The following is a 17,618-nucleotide window of genomic DNA, read 5'->3' as shown; positions in this document are numbered from 1 at the left end:
TGAAACCCACCTTCACATACAGTGAAACCCACCTACCCACAGTGAAACCCACCTACCCACAGTGAAACCCACCTACCCACAGTGAAACTCACCTACCCACAGTGAAACCAACCTTCACACACAGTGAAACCCACCTACACACAGTGAAAACCACCTTCACACAGTGAAACCAACCTACCCACTTTTGTCAAAAGTGATAGTTTCATTGCAATGAACATAACCCTTTCAAGATTGTTTTTTTTGTTGAAGTTGATTTTGTATATAATCATATCTAAACATATGATTTTTTTGTGACCCTACATACTTTTTGTTACTTTTGTTTATGTTTATAAGATTTTGCAAACATGGAACTACTCATTACGTCGCAAATACAAGGGGTGTTGAACCGTCCCTGTGTGTTAGGTAAGGAGAATTTACGTTTCAAGGTTTCACATTTGCAATGAAATAACTTTTCCCGTAGATAACTACACAAAAAGTATATAATAAATAGGATAGTCCACGTGTCTCGTGAAATATCACGTTTCTCTCATCATGTGACGGGGGGAAACGAGATATTTTCACTCTTGGCTACGCCATTCGTGAAAATGCCTCCTTTCTCCCCGTTACTCGGTGAGAGAAACATGACATTTCACTCGACACATGAAATATGCTGTATGTGTTTCGATGAACATTAAATTGTCTGGCAACTTCATTTCGCACCGGGGGCACGGGTGGCCCAGTCGTCTAAGGCGCCGCGATTCGCTGTGCAGAGTTGCGTCCCTTGGGCACGCCATTGTGGGTTAGAATCCCGGTTTGTCAGCACCATACCCGTGCTCGTGGGTTTGACCGAAGTGGTAAACGTCTGAGACCTGCATCACTTCGGGCTTTCCTCCCACATTAAGCTGACACGCCGTGATATAACTGGAATAGTGTTAAAAGCGGCGTTAAACCCAACTCACTCACTCACTCACTCATTTTGCACCATTCTTCTTTGCAGTATATACTCGCGGCACGTGAGTGCTATTCAGGTTAAACAAACATAGTTTTTATGAACACCTGTATGAGTATCATGCTCCAGGATCCTAATAAACATGTAAACATTGAAATAGTGCGCTGTGCATGAACATGCACGTGCAAACTGTGAATCACGACCTTAAAGTCGAGGTGATGTCTTCATGAACATGGGAAAGATGAATTATTTACTTTAAGAATGAACATTTAAAAACAAAATTATATGAAGTGCATGCAGTTATATTTTTCGATGGCAATGAACCAAAAAAATATGCAGTCATCGAAATCAAGCCATCTTTTACCAACAGCACAACATAAAATGGTTTATTTAAGTATTTATCACTATTATTATTACTATACATTTATGATATACTCACCGACAAAAGAATAATAAGAGATAATAGACCCGTGAAGATCCGGGGTCGATTGGGTCTTCAGCATCTCATCAGCTTGTCGTAAAAGGTGACTATGCTTGTCGTAAGAGTCGACTAACGGGATCGGGTGGTCGGGTTGGCTGACTTGGTTGATGCATGTCATCGTATCCCAATTGCGTGGATCGATGTTCATGATGTTAATCACTGGATTGTCTGGTCCAGTCTTGATTATTTTCAGTGTTAGAATGTTAACTTAAGTTACTGTGCATTGATATTTTTTGGACGTTTTATTTGCACTATAATATGCTTTACCTCACCTTGTTTGTTGACCGTAAGCGATGATTAGAATTAACTGCCCCTGATGTTTGAATATGTTTGTCAGTTGACATTCATGCATCGTCGATGTCAGACATGTGTACACCTCTGTCAATATATCTTTTATCCAACGAGAGTAGCTGAAGCCTCTATCAAACAAAAGTTTAGAAGTATGGCGAATTCAACATTCAGACTGCCCTCATGTAGCGGGAATATTGCTGAGTGCGACGTTGAATGTTGCAGGGGTAGTTCATTACGAAAGATGACAAGCTGCGGTTGTTGTGTAGAGGTGACATTTATTCCATCGATTCAGCAATCAATCCCTCAATCAATCACCCTGTAATAAAATATAACATGATATACTAGTATACATACTATAGCATTCAAAGATACGGCTGCATATTAGTTATGTACTAGTTTGAGCAGTCATATTAAGCCATACATGCAACACATACCGCATGTACAGTTACACATCACTAGTTCATTGCAGATAACTTATTTGAATTTGCAGAACTTTCAAATCAGAAATACATAATTATATTAAATGTCTCTTATCATAACTGAATATATCAGGTACACACTATAGGCCAACTATTGTTAATTGAGGGTGTAATATGAGGACAAGGTGTCATTGCTCAGAAGTAAACCACTTGCCTCCAGTTGTTTATTGACGCTTTAAACAGCCGCGGATGTTTTGATGGGCAGATTTGTGACACGTGAGGAGCTCCGCTCTGGAATTAACAGTTCGCTATACTAGTCCAGTTCCTTATGTATTTTCGTTGGAATTTTTTGGAGATTTGCTAAACCATATATTTTTAGAATTGTTAGGATACAGTGAATAGGAAAACTGATGTTCCCATTTTTTTCAGGGTTTTAATGGCGGCCATCTTGGATTTTCAAAATGGCGACCACAAAAACCAAAACTTGCTCGATAACTCTGCCTCTAGGCCACACATATTGTAAGTATTGCTGAATAAACATATGATTTAAGTCAACAGGAATCCACTCAGACTAACAACAATCATCCGAGTAAAATGTAAAGTCAGATATTTATTATGAATAACCATTTTTTAACCACAAAAATATTAAAATTTACAACAAATATACTGAAATAGTGTCTCTGCTTGCGATTGACATCTTGACACCTCTATCAAACAATCTTCATCTAACTTCAAATCAACATCAACTATGGGCACAGTTTATGATTGTCACTATAATGTATCAATCATTGTTTTCATCATCATTGTCATCCGAATCCCGGTTTTCAGTACGTGAGTCTTCATCATTTTCACACTGGGTAGTGCATGAGCAGAGTTCAGTGCACTTTAAGCTTTTTGACCTGCAAGAACACCTTTGTGACGAACAATCTCCTTTGCATTGGCATCTCACCATCTCGATAATGGCCTTTGGTGCAGGAAGAACATCAGTGGTAGTCGGTCTAAGCGCTGACCTCCGACGTCCTTGTGGTAGCCATATTGCATCGGATCCAGTAGAACTTGTTGTTCAATGCTTGCCTGGCCCCAAACTCCAGCCTGTACATGTACCCTCATTATATGCTGTTTAAGGGCACCGATTGTGGGTGGCAGTTTATCACTGTCCGCAATGTACTTGCAGAATAAGTGCCATCGCAATGTTGCTAATTTTGATTCTTGTCGGCAATAAACAGAACACACAAACCTAGCCAAACTTGTCATCAGATCTTCTGATAGTTTGACGTCATATGGAAGCATCCTGAAGGCTTCAATTGTGTCATCATCAGCTTCGAGGAAGATCTTGAACCAAGTAACTTTACCAACTCTTGCAAACTTTCCAGTGTTGTCAGCGCTTGAGAGAGCATGGAATGCAGGTAAAGCTTTAGCCTTTTTAATGGACCTAGAACATCCCAGAATGGTTTGATCTGCAGAACACCCGATGTCATTGAAATGGAGGTGCTCTTTGGTAGCAAATCATAGTTGGCTATGGGTAGGATCAGAACATCAGTGTCCGATGAAAAATATGTTAGTTGTACGTCTTGGTTGTACCAGATGCTGAAGTGATGACAAGCTTGGATGAACTTCTGCTGTAGTCCAGAGTACTTTTCTCCAAGTACACAGTCAAATCTGCTTTGGTCTTGTCATGTGATAGGAATCTGCCCATTGTTATGTGCTTTATACTCATCTCATCTCTGACTTGGTACTGAACTGGGTCCTGACCATGGCGTCTCTTTTCCCTGGTTGTACTCTTCAGGGAATCAGATTTATAGGTGTCAAATACAAGAGTAATCTCATCAACAGATTCATCAGTTTTTCATAGAGAACCTGGCTCAGATCTCTCACTGTTACCATTGTTGCTGGTTTCTTAGTCAGCTTCTGGACAAGTACCATTCCGTCTACAACTGCAATCTGCTTGCTGTGATTGGCCACTTCAGTGGCCTCTTCGTCTGTCAAAGAGTCCCCTTGTACTGTTTTCTGATACCATCTTCTCTAGGACATGTATGAGCTTGGACTTGTCACCGCATGTCTACACGATGCAGGTAGTTCATTAATGATCTAAACATAGCATTCTTTGACTTATCTGTTTCCCAATCCTGAAGCTTCTTCACCAGATCCTCCTGAGTCAAAACTTGCAACAGGTGAGCATTGGCTTGCTTCACATATTCGGCCTTCGTATGTTTGTCCTGGACTGCATCTTCTACATGTGCCGTTGCCTCAATGCACACCACTTTCAGATGAGGGTTATCCTCCAGGAAGTGCTCTAATGCCAGTTCATTTACTGCCATGTTTGTGTATATGTTATCAAAATTGCGTGGATCGATGCTCATGATGTCAATCATTGGATTGCCTTGTCCAGACTCGATTATTTACAGACCGCCGTCATATAGCTGGAATATTGCTGAGTGCAGCGTTAAACAACAAACCAACCAACCAAACCACCACTTGAGGATTTTCTCTTGCATGCTGGGATCGAAATCCTAATTGTTCAGTTTTTGGTCGGTATGTCACCTGTCTCTTGGATTTGAAACCAAACATCAAGTTTTGACTGATGGTGAGGGCAGCTCCATCTACTACATGTGTTCTGACTTCAGTTTCTAATTTGTTTGCAGGCCCTGCCATAATCAAGCGGATAAGTGTATACAGCTCCATGGGCACATCTTCTACTGTGCTGGAAACGGCAATGCAATTTTGTGACTGCTCTTTCTTAGCTTAGTGAATTCTGCAATACTCTGACGAACAGCTGTGCATACCTGTAGACCATCTTCATGTTGTCTGTGTCATCAGAAGTTATTGCATATTGTATCATCTCTACCTCCCAGGCATCTGGACAGTACAAGAGAGATGGTTTTCTTCTATTGCTTTGCAGAGCGGACTTAACACTTGCTAATTGAGACAATATCTTGCCTTTCAGCCATTTTCTAGTATAAGGAGGTTTTTGAGTTGCCAAAGCGTGTGCTCCTCCTAACGTATTCACATAGGTATTCTGGTGTCTGCCATAGAAAGATAAGCACCACGTTTGGTTTGGACATCAATGAGTCCACAAGTTCAATGAAACTTGCAATTTGTAATGGACACCCAGGCTTCTCATCTCCTTTGCTAGATGTGGCTTCATCTCTCAGAACATGAAGTACATGTTGTGTCCAACAATCTTTGTGATATTGGACATCAACAGAGTGGGCATCTCCTTCGGCGATGCAAGATGCAAGTCTAGTTTTAAGTTCTGGATTGGAGGAGAGGAACACATCTTTTTTCAGAGCTTGACCTGCATTCTCAGTTCTAACTGCACACAACGTTTGGTCACAACCCCTTTTGACAGAAAAAAAACCACAAGTCTCTGTCCAGCGGTCGTGTCGCTGACTGTGTTGTTGCCGCAGCAGTAGTTGATGGTTCACTTGTATCAACGCCTGAATGACGCCCCCGTTCCCTATGGATATGCGATCCAGTAAAAAATGAACGTTGGTAGTGACCTCTAGCACGTTGCAAGTGGCATTAGAGTAGCAAGTCCTATGCCAATTAGCCTCATTGTTCCTCAGAGTCTCTGTTGTGCAGTTTAGTTGCCTCTTGTTAATTACGATGAATTCTCCATCCTGCAGTGATGCTCGCTCCTTTACTGCTAACAACAAGGTCTGGTAGGAATCTAATTGTTAATGTTCTAATTACACTGTCTGCTGGATGAATTACTGGTTTGAGAGATACAGCAATCCTACAATAACAACACCGATGTGCCACAAAGCAAACATGCCTTACCTAGCAGCCTGATTTTTTTTTCATTTATAAATCTATCCGTGGTTAGCTGGAATATACACTTCTACAAGACATACAAGGAGTCAAACACTCAGAAGCTACCAGTCCTAGGCTAACTCAAATATCATACCACCTGCTTCTTTTCAGCAAATACGTTAATCCCTTCAGGACCCCACGTTTAGGTTAGATGCATTGTTTCATTGCAGTATCTGACATGATTGCGTTGGATTCAAAGACGTAATCATAATTTCAAATAATATAGACAAAAATGGCCCATGGGAAGCCAGATTAGAATTATCATTTACAAGTTATTTCTTATTTGACATATTTTGGGGCCTCACAAGTACATACATATAATGTATGTGTTGCCAACATTTTTACCACTATTTTACCTTTACAACATTTAAGTGACGAACCTGCTGAAATTATGATTTAACCCTCATTAAAAATAAGTACATGAAGAATCACCTTTCCTACTTGTTACCTGTTACTAAAATGCAAAATTACCCCTTAAGGAGCCACTTTTTCGCCTAATTTGTTGTAAATCTTTTCCATATTGCTGCAAGTATTTCCAGTGTGCTCATTGTCTCAAAAATATAGAATTAGCCAAGAAAATTACAAGCTAAGTTGACTTATCTTTTGAAATATAGTAGAAAACCAGTTATTGGTAGACGCCATTTTGAAATTCCAAGATGGCCGCCATAGAGACATTGAAAAAAATGGGAACATTGGTTTTCAGGTTCAGTAGGTCCTAACCTTTCCAAAAATGTATAGTTTAGCAAATCTCCAAAAAGTTTGAACGAAACTTTTCATGAGAACATTGTAAACTGAACTATACACTAAAAACATTATCGTTGACAGAGTACAGACAGAACCACAAGGTGAGTAAGCTATATCCGTTATTTCGTTATGAGCGTGTTTGTTATATCCGTCAACTATATATGCTAAAATATAAGGCAAAAGGCCGGGACCAAAAGAACAGTTTGTTATATCCGTCAGTTCGGTATAAGCGTGTTCGTTATAAACGTAGTTTACTGTATTTCCACAGACTTTGTTTATTTCAGGATGACAATTTGACACCCCACACATCAAGCTTCACAATGCAGTGAAATGCTATTCCAACAATGATGTGGCCAGCCTATCTTCCCGAGGCAAGAGAGTTAACTGACTTTAAAGGTTTAGATTCAACCCTTGCCGAACTAGGCTGGAATTACTGGGCTCGATCGTAGCGCCACCAGTGGCTATTACCAGTTATGTCCCTTCTAAGCCTCTCCTATGGACCAATCAGATTCCACCTCTCGCATCACTTGCGTTTGCTTCACACAAAATGGTGACGCCGAGTCAGGGCGATCTGATCGATAATCAAGATCTATATTGTGATAAAACGGGTCTTACATCGCGAAATGCATCAAATCACGTGAGCACCTTGATTAAAAACATGAAAAGATTTCAAAAATATCTACTGACAACGAGTTGGCGGTGCACATGCTTTGCAAATCCTGCAATCGACCGAAATCTGCACGACAGTTTACGAACCGGATTTCGGTTTCGGTGCGCGATTTTGATTGGACTATGCATAGACTCGTTAGTCCAGCAAAAATGTAACTCCATAATACCAGCCTAGTTCAGCAAGGGTGGAAACTGGACTTTTATAGTCAGTTAACTCACTTGCCTAGGGAAGATGCCCAGAGCCCAGATATTAACTTTTTTTTAAATGTACAGAGGAAACTCAAAATTGTAATACAGGAAAGCGTGTCATGTCATTCATTGCCGAGAGCATCTGATACGTGCTGTTTTAGGGATTGGTCTTCCTTCTCTCCCGCATACAATAGCATCCCTCTAAACCAGTTTACCCATGATAATAAGGCATGTCCCGATCGCGAGAGCTAATGAGTGTAAAACAAACTTGTAAAGTCAACAGGTCGTACCTCGGGGATTTGTACAATTGTTTTCTGTCCGCTGTGCTACTGACAGGTTTTCACCGCGGCAGCCATCTTATTGTGTGATGTTGGTTCACCATGCAGCAATATCACTCCCCTAATTATTTTTAGTTGAGTCAAGCTGGCTATCACCCGGTTATAGGCCCACCATGGAGTACGAGCACTCCCCCATTTTGTTGGATGAGTTACGTTGGTTGTCTTCTGGGTATAAGCCCACCCTGGAGCGCTATCACTCCCCCTTTTTGTTGGATGAGTTACGTTGGCTGTCTCCTTGATATAGCCCACCCTGGAGCACTATCACTCCCCCATTTTTGTTGGATGAGTTACGTTGGCTGTCTTCTGGGTATAAGCCCAGCATGGAACGCTATCACTCCCCCTTTTTTGTTGGACGAGTTATGTTGTCTGTCTTCTTGGTATAAGCCCGGCATGGAGAGCAATCACTCCCCCTTTTTTGTTGGATGAGTTATGTTGGCTGTCTTCTAGGTATAAGCCCACCCTGTTGAGTTGAGGTTGACCCAGGAAGAGAGGCCTCACATGACTACGATGAGCATCATCCCTGTACCACGACAGCAGCCACATGCTGACAGAACACGTGTGGATCGGTCCTGTGATGATAACTGAAGCCTCTACACACCATGATGCTTCCCTCTCCCCACCAGTCGACCTGTTACACACAGGCAGTCCTGCGCTTGAGAAGTGACCCTCGGAACACGTGTAGATCGGTCCTGTGATGATAACTGAAGCCTCTACACACCATGATGCTTCCCTCTCTCCACCAGTCGACCTGTTACACACAGGCAGTCAGTCCTGCGCTTGAGAAGTGACCCTCGGAACACGTGTAGATCGGTCCTGTGATGATAACTGAAGCCTCTACACACCATGATGCTTCCCTCTCCCCACCAGTCGACCTGTTACACACAGGCAGTCCTGCGCTTGAGAAGTGACCCTCGGAACACGTGTAGATCGGTCCTGTGATGATAACTGAAGCCTCTACACACCATGATGCTTCCCTCTCTCCACCAGTCGACCTGTTACACACAGGCAGTCAGTCCTGCGCTTGAGAAGTGACCCTCGGAACACGTGTAGATCTCTCCTGTGATGATAACTGAAGCCTCCCACACCATGATGCTTCCCCCTCCCCACCAGTCTACCTGTTACACACAGGCAGTCCTGCGCTTGAGTAGTGACCCTCGGTCATGGACACTGCCTGTCTGTTGATGCCTAGCCACCAATATGGGGATGGTAGACACATGACATCCAAAGTGCCTCGCCACTGCAGTTGACGTTGATCCGGCCTGGAGCATCCCAGTGGTAAAGCCTCCCCGGAGTTCAGTTAATCGAACCGTGTTTCCTGTCCTTTTTCAAAGTCTAGTGAACCCGTGAAGATCCGGGGTAGAATAGGTCTTCAGCTACCCATGCTTGCCGTAAAAAGCGACTATGCTTGTCGTAAAAGGCGACTAACGGGATCGGGTGGTCAGGATCGCTGACTTGGTTGATGCATGTCATCAACCAATTACGTGGATCGATGCTCATGATATCAATCACTGGATTATTTACAGCCCGCCGTCATATAGCTGGAATATTGCTGAGTGCGGCGTTAAACAACAAACCAACCAACCAACCAAATCAAAGTCGAGCGTGAAATGCTTGGTCGTTTTTATTATATGATGGCTTATAAAGGATGGACAAGGGGTAAAATGCACGCAGTTTTGCATGTGATTTGCGCTGCACAATTTATAGACCGTGAAACACAGATAAGAGTTCACAAGTTGTTCCATCTGGAGCTACCACAGATTATTACATACATTATAACAAAAATTAAAATGAGGCCAGATGAATGTTAGTTTGAACTGAATCATTTGCATTCATCATGGAATCCCCCTGTAGTCTATATTGTACAGAAACACACCTGCAGTTTTCAACTGATCCTAACTCGTCAATAGTGGGGGCTGTCGGGTAGCTAAGTGGTTAAAACGTTCGCTCGTCACGCAGAGAACCCGGGTTCGATTCCCGACATGGGTACAATGTGTGAAGCCCATTTCTGTTGTCCCCCGCCGTGATATTGCTGGAATATTGCTAAAAGCGGCGTAAAACCATACTCACTCACTCACTCATTCGTCAATAGTGTGATGGTCCTCGAATAGTTGCGAATGTTAGTCATACTTGTTTGTGATCCTTGGGAAGTGTAGGCAGAAAGGCACCCGTGCACTCACCAGCGAGAGAAAGGGATGTACTAACGGGAAGAACTTCCTGTGTATCACTGGCTATGCGAAGTATTTAATAAACGCACACAAAGAACGGTTTGGCAACAGAACAATATATTGAAGCCCATGAAACATTAATTCATCATACAGTGTCAACCAGGTTCTCTGTAAACGTCATATCATACATGGTCTAGTGGAAGAGCGACTGCCCGTGGAATGTGGGGGATTCGATCCCCGGCCGAGTCATACCAAAAGACGTTAAAAGATGGTACTTGTTGTTACCCTGCCTGACACTCGACACTAAGGGGCTAAGCAAGGACTGGTCGGCTCAGAGTCAGTAAATTGTGTCTGAGTGGGGTGCTCATGTTAAACTGAAAGTGACGTGGGGTCAGTTGTCATTTCAAAAGTCAGTATCGGGTGTGGCCACCAACAGCAGTGACACAAGCTTGACAACGGAACCACATCCACGACACAAGATGGTTGAGGAAGGATCGTGAGGTGTCATTCCAGATCTGACCAAGGCCCGTCGCAGCTGGAGCAACATCAACGGTTGGTTTTGAAGTCGGCACAAGCTACGTTTCATTTCACCCCAGCAGGCCAAGGGAGTGTGACGATGTTCTGTTGTCCACTGAAGTGTGGGACCACATTGTCCTAATGTGAAGTGGTGTTTCGTCCATGGGTCAGAAGGAAATTGAGGACGGGTTACTTCTTCACGGTACCTTACACCTGTTAAATTAATATCCGCGACTACGAAATGGGCCCTGCGATGTGCTGTGATGCCTCCCATACACCACCGAGAGCATTATATTGAAGTCTAACTTCAAACCTTACCGAGCCCGTGAAGATCCGGGGTAGAATAGGTCTTCAGCAACCCATGCTTGCCGTAAAAGGTGACTATGCTTGTCGTAAAAGGCGACTAACGGGATCGGGTGGTCAGGCTCGCTGGCTTGGTTGATGCATGTCATCGATCCAAATTGCGTGGATCGATTCTCATGATATTAATTACTGGATTGTCTGGTCCAGACTCGATTATTTACAGACCGCCGTCATATAGCTGGAATATTGCTGAGTGCGGCGTAAAACAACAAACCAACAACCAACAACAATTGAAGTTAGCGTAACGTTCCATGACATCTCTCTTGAAGGAGTCCCACGTGCAAATCTAATCGTAAGTTTTCGGACCACATCCTCCATCGGCCACAGCTTCAACCAGGCAAATGGTTTCCTCTGAAAGATAGAGCCAAACCATGTTATTGGACCTCCGTATTTGTTAGGATACCCAGCACCTACCCGACCCCTAGATTATCAATGGGTCGGTCTCCCCTATAGTTTTAAGTGAGACACATACGTTTTTGTCCAGCACCACCCACCCCTAGAATATCAAAAAGTCGGTCAGTCCCATAGTAAAACACGCAGGTGTCACGGCGTGTCAGGTTGCACATGGTAATCTACTACTGCAAAACAAGGGGTGTGGAGGCATGTGTATATGCAGAATAGTTGCCGCGTAAACATGTCATGTCTTTCTCTCCAGCGGTGTCAAGGCCATCCTCACTGATTGTAGCACTTGTATTAAGTGTTGTCGGAACACAAGAACACAGTCAGACGGATGCACAGTAGCTCCTATATCCGATGTGCCTGTCGATACATGCACAACCTACTTGTCTGGGACACAGATGTTGACACACAGGGCCGCTGGGCGTATTACTTGCATTTGAGGTGGGTGAGGAGAAATGGGGTTTAACGTCGCGTCCAAGATTATTGCACTTATATAGCGACGTGCATGTACGTGTGTGTGTGTGTGTGTGGCTGCTTGTACTAGACCGGACTGATGCCGATTTATAGTGCTAGCACACTGAGATACCATGCCGCAGTTTAACATGACACAGTCAGACACAGTCTACTGACTCCGAGCCGACCAGTCCTTGTTTTAGCCCCTTAATGTGGAGCGCCAGACAGGGTAACAACAAGTACCATCTTTTAACGTCTTTTGGTATGACGAGGTCGGGGATTGAACCCCGGACCGTCCGCTCTCCGGGCGGACGATCAACCACTAGACCACGGAGGCGGTCTATCGCTGCCCTGTGTACACACAAGATGGTGACGTCACTATTGGCGTAGACTTCTGTTGACTCAACCGAACCAGGTGTGTTATCGTTACAGTAAACATATTAAGCAGACATATAGAGAATCTCACCCGAGTGTCTTTTGATATCAAATATATCAACATGACTTTTCAACGAGTGTTCATATATTTGATACAAAAAAAACACTCGGGTGAGATTTTAGTTTTCATCCAACATCATTCTTCCAACTTTTTCAGTTTATAGACAGTAATAAACAGTGTATTTAGTCTAAAAAGTACTGTTGACAACTTCAGCAGCAGAGGCATTTGTGATGATTGTGACGTCATGGTCACAATGGTCTGCAAAGCATTGTGATGCAATTTCATTGCAGCGATATCTACAATGTAGATATCGCTTGATGTCACCCAAGCGATATCTCCTGTGGGAGCCAGTTTTGGATGATAAATACAAATCTAAATAGTTGTATCTGTAGACGATATATATATTTCATAAGACTATACAAAATATGCATCTTGATCACCTTGAACAAGAACAAATATATTGATTGTTAATATGTAAATTATACAACATATTCTTGGATATAATTACACAAGTACTGATACCGTTTTAAGCATTAAGTGCGAAAGCAGATATAATATGATAAAATTATATTGCAAATATGAAAAAAGCAAAACCGTCACCTTTCAAATAAAAATAAATGACAAGCCTTGTTAATTATCAAATTCTTTTTATTTGAGAGCAGAAGTGAGTGAGTATGGTTTTACGCCGCTTTTAGCAATATTCCAGCAATACCACGGCGGGGGACACCAGAAATGGGCTTCACACATTGTACCCATGTTGGGAATCGAACCCGGGTCTTCGGCGTGACGAGCGAACGCTTTAACCACTAGGCTACCCGACCGCCCCTTATTTGAGAGCAGGTGACCTAAGCACATGTACTGAGTTGTGTCCCTCGATTGAAGAAAATGCTGTACTTTGGCTCGAAGCCCATATATAAATGTCATCGGTATATGTCGGCAAAACCCCGAGCTTGTGGGTTTCACTAAATGGTTTACGTATAGCTACGACACGTGCCACTTTGGGCTTTCCTCCCTCCTAACGTCAACACGTCTTATATACTACTCAAAGTTCGCTAAGGATCAGGTTTTGACGAAATCAAAATATCCATCCAACAAATAAAGATTAACAAACCTTAAGGATTTCATCAACTGAATGCACTTATGCTCCTCAACGTTAAAGACGTCTTTTGACGAGCGAAGTATTAGGCAGCTGCATAGGCTTGCTTGGAGCTGGATCAACACAACGTCATGTTGGAAAAGTCTTTGGTGTAAGCTAAAGTGTGGTCAACAGGACATGGAATCAATACCAGACGTTTGGATCAGCTACCCAGCGACATACAGGTGGCCGACAGCGTTCTACCAGACCCGTGAAGATTCAGGGGTAGAATAGGTCTTCAGCAACCCATGCTTGCCGTAAAAGGTGACTATGCTTGTCATAAGAGGCGACTAACGGGATCGGGTGGTCAGGCTCGCTGATTTGGTTGATACATGTCATCGATCCCAATTGCGTGGATCGATGCTCATGATATTAATCACTGCATTGTCTGGTCCAGACTCGATTATTTACAGACCGCCGTCATATAGCTGGAATATTGCTGAGTGCGGCGTTAAACTACAAACCAAACCAATCTACCACACAGCGAGAAGGTTTCTCCTTGATTGCAGAACGACGTCATCACTTCACGACTGCCACCACACCCATGTTCTGCCGAACGTCAGTGGCTTTAACGTTTCTACACAGACTGCGCAAACCCTCTCCGTGAGGCTAGTCTCCAGGCGGCATGCATTCGTATCCCACTGACCCGACACATGCAGGTACGTTAGGATTGGGTTGAAGATCCCCTCATTTGGACAGACTGGGGTCAAGTACTTTTCACTGATGAATCGGGATACAAGACTTCACTGATCGTCGTCCCCAAATGTGCTTTCGCAAACTCCTCTTTTGCTATTTCAACTGATGCACAGAATTTGACGTAATGCCTGGAGATCCTTAGCAAACTTTGAGCAGTACTGAAATACTTTCAAAGCGCTAAACTCATCAAATGTGGAATGTCCCCTCAATGTGAGCTACTCCATTCCGGACGCTCTTTACGTGGGCTGTTTACTAACAATACCCCCCAACACACACAAACAGTCTGCAGCCGGTGGCTCTAGCAGGGAAAGGTAGGTGCACTTCGATGTCCTCTCCGACTATTTAAAACAAAAATCAAGTATTGTATTTAAAGAAGATTATGCTCATGATCTTCACACGACTGAACTAGTGAATGCAATAATTCAGTGCATAAGACTAGTGGCTTGTTTCAGCTACTTTTATTAGTTCAGTTATAGATACCATGTGTGCTATTGAAGCGTTTCAGTAATACAACATGCTAAACACAACCCATTGTGTTGATTAGTCTGTTACATATTGTCATATTTTACATGGTATATCTCTACAATATAACCATAAAACATTATTTTGAAAGCCACGTAGTTATTCTAAACTCCACGAATACATGTCAAATACCAGTGCGATACGGATAACGTTTCTATCACACATTTACTAAGACACGTAAAGGCCGATTGTGATGTGTCTGTTAATATAATATCGGTGATATTGAAACTGGTCGCTGTGGCATACACTATTTACTATTCTTAGTGTAAAACTCGTTGACAAATTATTTTTCCAGCAGTTTCGGGTACAGTAATTTTAGGATTTTAGGTCATCAAACAAAGTAGGGGCACGGGTGGCTCAGTCGTCTAAGGCGCCGGGATTCGCTGTGCACAGTTGCGTCCCTTGGGCACGCCAGAAACCTATGATTGTGGGTTCGAATCCCGGTTCGCCCCGATTATGTTTCTAGGTTTGTCAGCATTATACCCGCGCTCGTGGGTTTCACCGAAGTGGTAAACGTCTGACCTGCATCACTTCGGGCTTTCCTCCCACATTAAGCTGACACGCCGTGATATAACTGGAATACTGTTAAAAGCGGCGTAAAACCCAACTCACTCACTCACTCACTCACTCACTCACTCACTCACTCAAAGTTTTGTTGTTAAAACAGATGGCGCGACCCAGCGTCCCTTTATGACATTTAGAAAAGCATTGAGATTATGAAACACCGTATATTTGGTCGATTATTTGAAAGTTTCGATAAGCTTACAGCTCTAACGTCAAAAACATGGTCATCATTAACACAAACATACAGTGTAGCCATTTCCCCCATCTGGAAAGTTACTCTATGCCTGGCCCTGCGTAACATCCCATCGGCCCTCACCGAGCGTTTCGTATCGCGGAATCAGTCTAACATCAGTAACGAGATCGGGTGGTCAGGCTCGCTGACGTGGTTGATGCATGTCATCGTATCCCAATTACGCATGACTGCGCATTAACTGGATTGTCCGGTCCAGACTCGATTGTTTAGAGACCGCCGTCATATGGCTGGAATATAGCTGAGGGCGGCGTTTATCAAAAATAAATCAATCTATTACAACTCTTCCCGTGAAGATCCGGGGTAGAACAGGCCTTCAGCATCCCATGCTTGCCGTAAAAGGTAACTATGCTTGTCGTAAGAGACGACTAACGGGATCGGGTGGTCAGGCTCGCTGACTTGGTTGATGCATGTCATCGTATCCCAATTGCGTAGTTCGATGCTCATGATATCAACAACTGGATTGTCTGGTCCAGACTCATAACCGCCGTCATAAAGCTGGAATATTGCTGAATGCGGAGTTAAACAAGAAACAAACAAAATAGATGAACCATATATCCGATGATCCGTTTAACGCTCAGCAAACCCCCTGCACAAGTGCTGCCGTCTAGCGGCCATAGAAGGTCAAGGACAAGGACAGTGTTGTGAGCTGCAGAGGGACGCTTGCACGGAGGTCATTATACCTGAAACCCGTAGAAAGCATATTTAAACCAGAATATGTAAAAACAAGTGGCATCCTGTCTTGAAACTGAACATGCACAGTGCCCTTTCCTCAGAAAATGTTAAATGAATGGCATTATACTATGACATTTAAGAATTTCAGGGGTATCGATTCTACGTTAGACCATGATTTTCTGATGACCACTGCACCGCGAATTTGTTTTATTCAAGAGCACTTCTTTGTTAACCAACCCGGTTGGCAATTTCAAATCCTGATTTTACTTCATAATTGTTCCAAATTAACCTGCTGCGGTTCCTACCAATTGTGGCAATGATTTTTTGGGCATCGAATACTCGTTAATACCCGCAAATCGGATAACATATGATGCATAACTTATAAATGAATCAACATGCAATGACTAATATTTGCGATTGCGAAGATTGTTGACGATGTTGTCCTTGTCCTTGTGGCATGAGGCGTACCGGTTTATCAACGTGACCTTTTGTCATCAATAGACACTGCAGTCTTGAAACAGTTTTCTACTGGGCGTTGACGTGAGCAGAAATTTGTCTTTCAGTCATTCAGTCATTCAGTCATTCAGCCATTCAGTCATTCAGCCATTCAGCATTGGTTCCTCTGGGTGTGTGTCGGTCATGGCATTGTAGATGACGACGGTAGCTTTCCTGTAATGCGTGCGTTTACAGGGCCATGGTTTCAGAATAGTTTCATCGACCTGTCTGTATTACTTTGAATTTCTAACACGGTTGTGTTTGAATCCCCACGACCATACGATTGAAGAATATGAGATTCGAAACTCGCCACGCCAGCTAGTAGGTTCATCAAAATGACCGCTTCAATATATCATAGAACCAAACTGCGGAAATATTGCATGAAAACATATATGTGTATTTAATACCTCTGACACACATTGTCGACACTAATTACAAAAATTATGTACCTAAATAAGAACCACATATTATCGACACTAATTACCCACAAAATATATGATTTTTTTTTTATTGGAGACAAGTAACACACATAATCGACACTAATTACACACAAAATATATGTAGACAAGTAACACATATTGTCGACACTAATTACACACATTACATGTATATACCCAGACAAGTAACACATATTATCGACACAAGTTACACACATTATATACCCAGAGAAGTAACACATATTATTGACACTAATTACACACATTATTTACCTAGACAAGTAACACATTGCGACACTTCTTACACACATTATATATCTGAATAAGTAATGCGACACTAATTACACACATTATATACCGAGACAAGTAACACACATTGTTGGCACTAATTACACACATTATATACCTAGACAAGTAACACACATTTTCGACAGTAATTACACACATTATATACCGAGACAAGTAACACACATTATCGACACTAATTACACACATTATATATCTGAATAAGTAATGCACAATATCTACACTAATTACACACATTATATAACTAGACAAGTAACACACATTATTGGCACTAACTACACACATATGTGTAGAAATGTAATACACAGTATCGATACTAATTCCACACGTTAAA

The 17,618-nt window shown here is 42.6% G+C and overlaps 1 protein-coding gene across 2 annotated transcripts in view; it reads left to right on the top strand.

Moving 5' to 3' along the window:
• The first annotated feature begins 14,192 nt into the window (after positions 1 to 14,192).
• Positions 14,193 to 17,618, top strand: part of LOC124144487 (CD109 antigen-like) — a 31,718-nt gene continuing 28,292 nt past the window's right edge. For both annotated transcript variants that reach the window (XM_046513902.2, XM_048387672.1), the window contains exon 1: positions 14,193 to 14,346. The gene's annotated coding sequence lies outside the window, so the exon portion shown is untranslated. The remainder of the gene's footprint in view (positions 14,347 to 17,618) is intronic.

This window comes from Haliotis rufescens, unplaced genomic scaffold (genome assembly GCF_023055435.1).
Source record: "Haliotis rufescens isolate VD_foot unplaced genomic scaffold, xgHalRufe1.0.p SCAF_7, whole genome shotgun sequence".
In the NCBI taxonomy this organism is placed as follows: Eukaryota; Metazoa; Mollusca; class Gastropoda; order Lepetellida; family Haliotidae; genus Haliotis; species Haliotis rufescens.
Note: the sequence above shows the minus strand (reverse complement) of the source record. Positions and strands in the feature narration are given on the sequence as shown.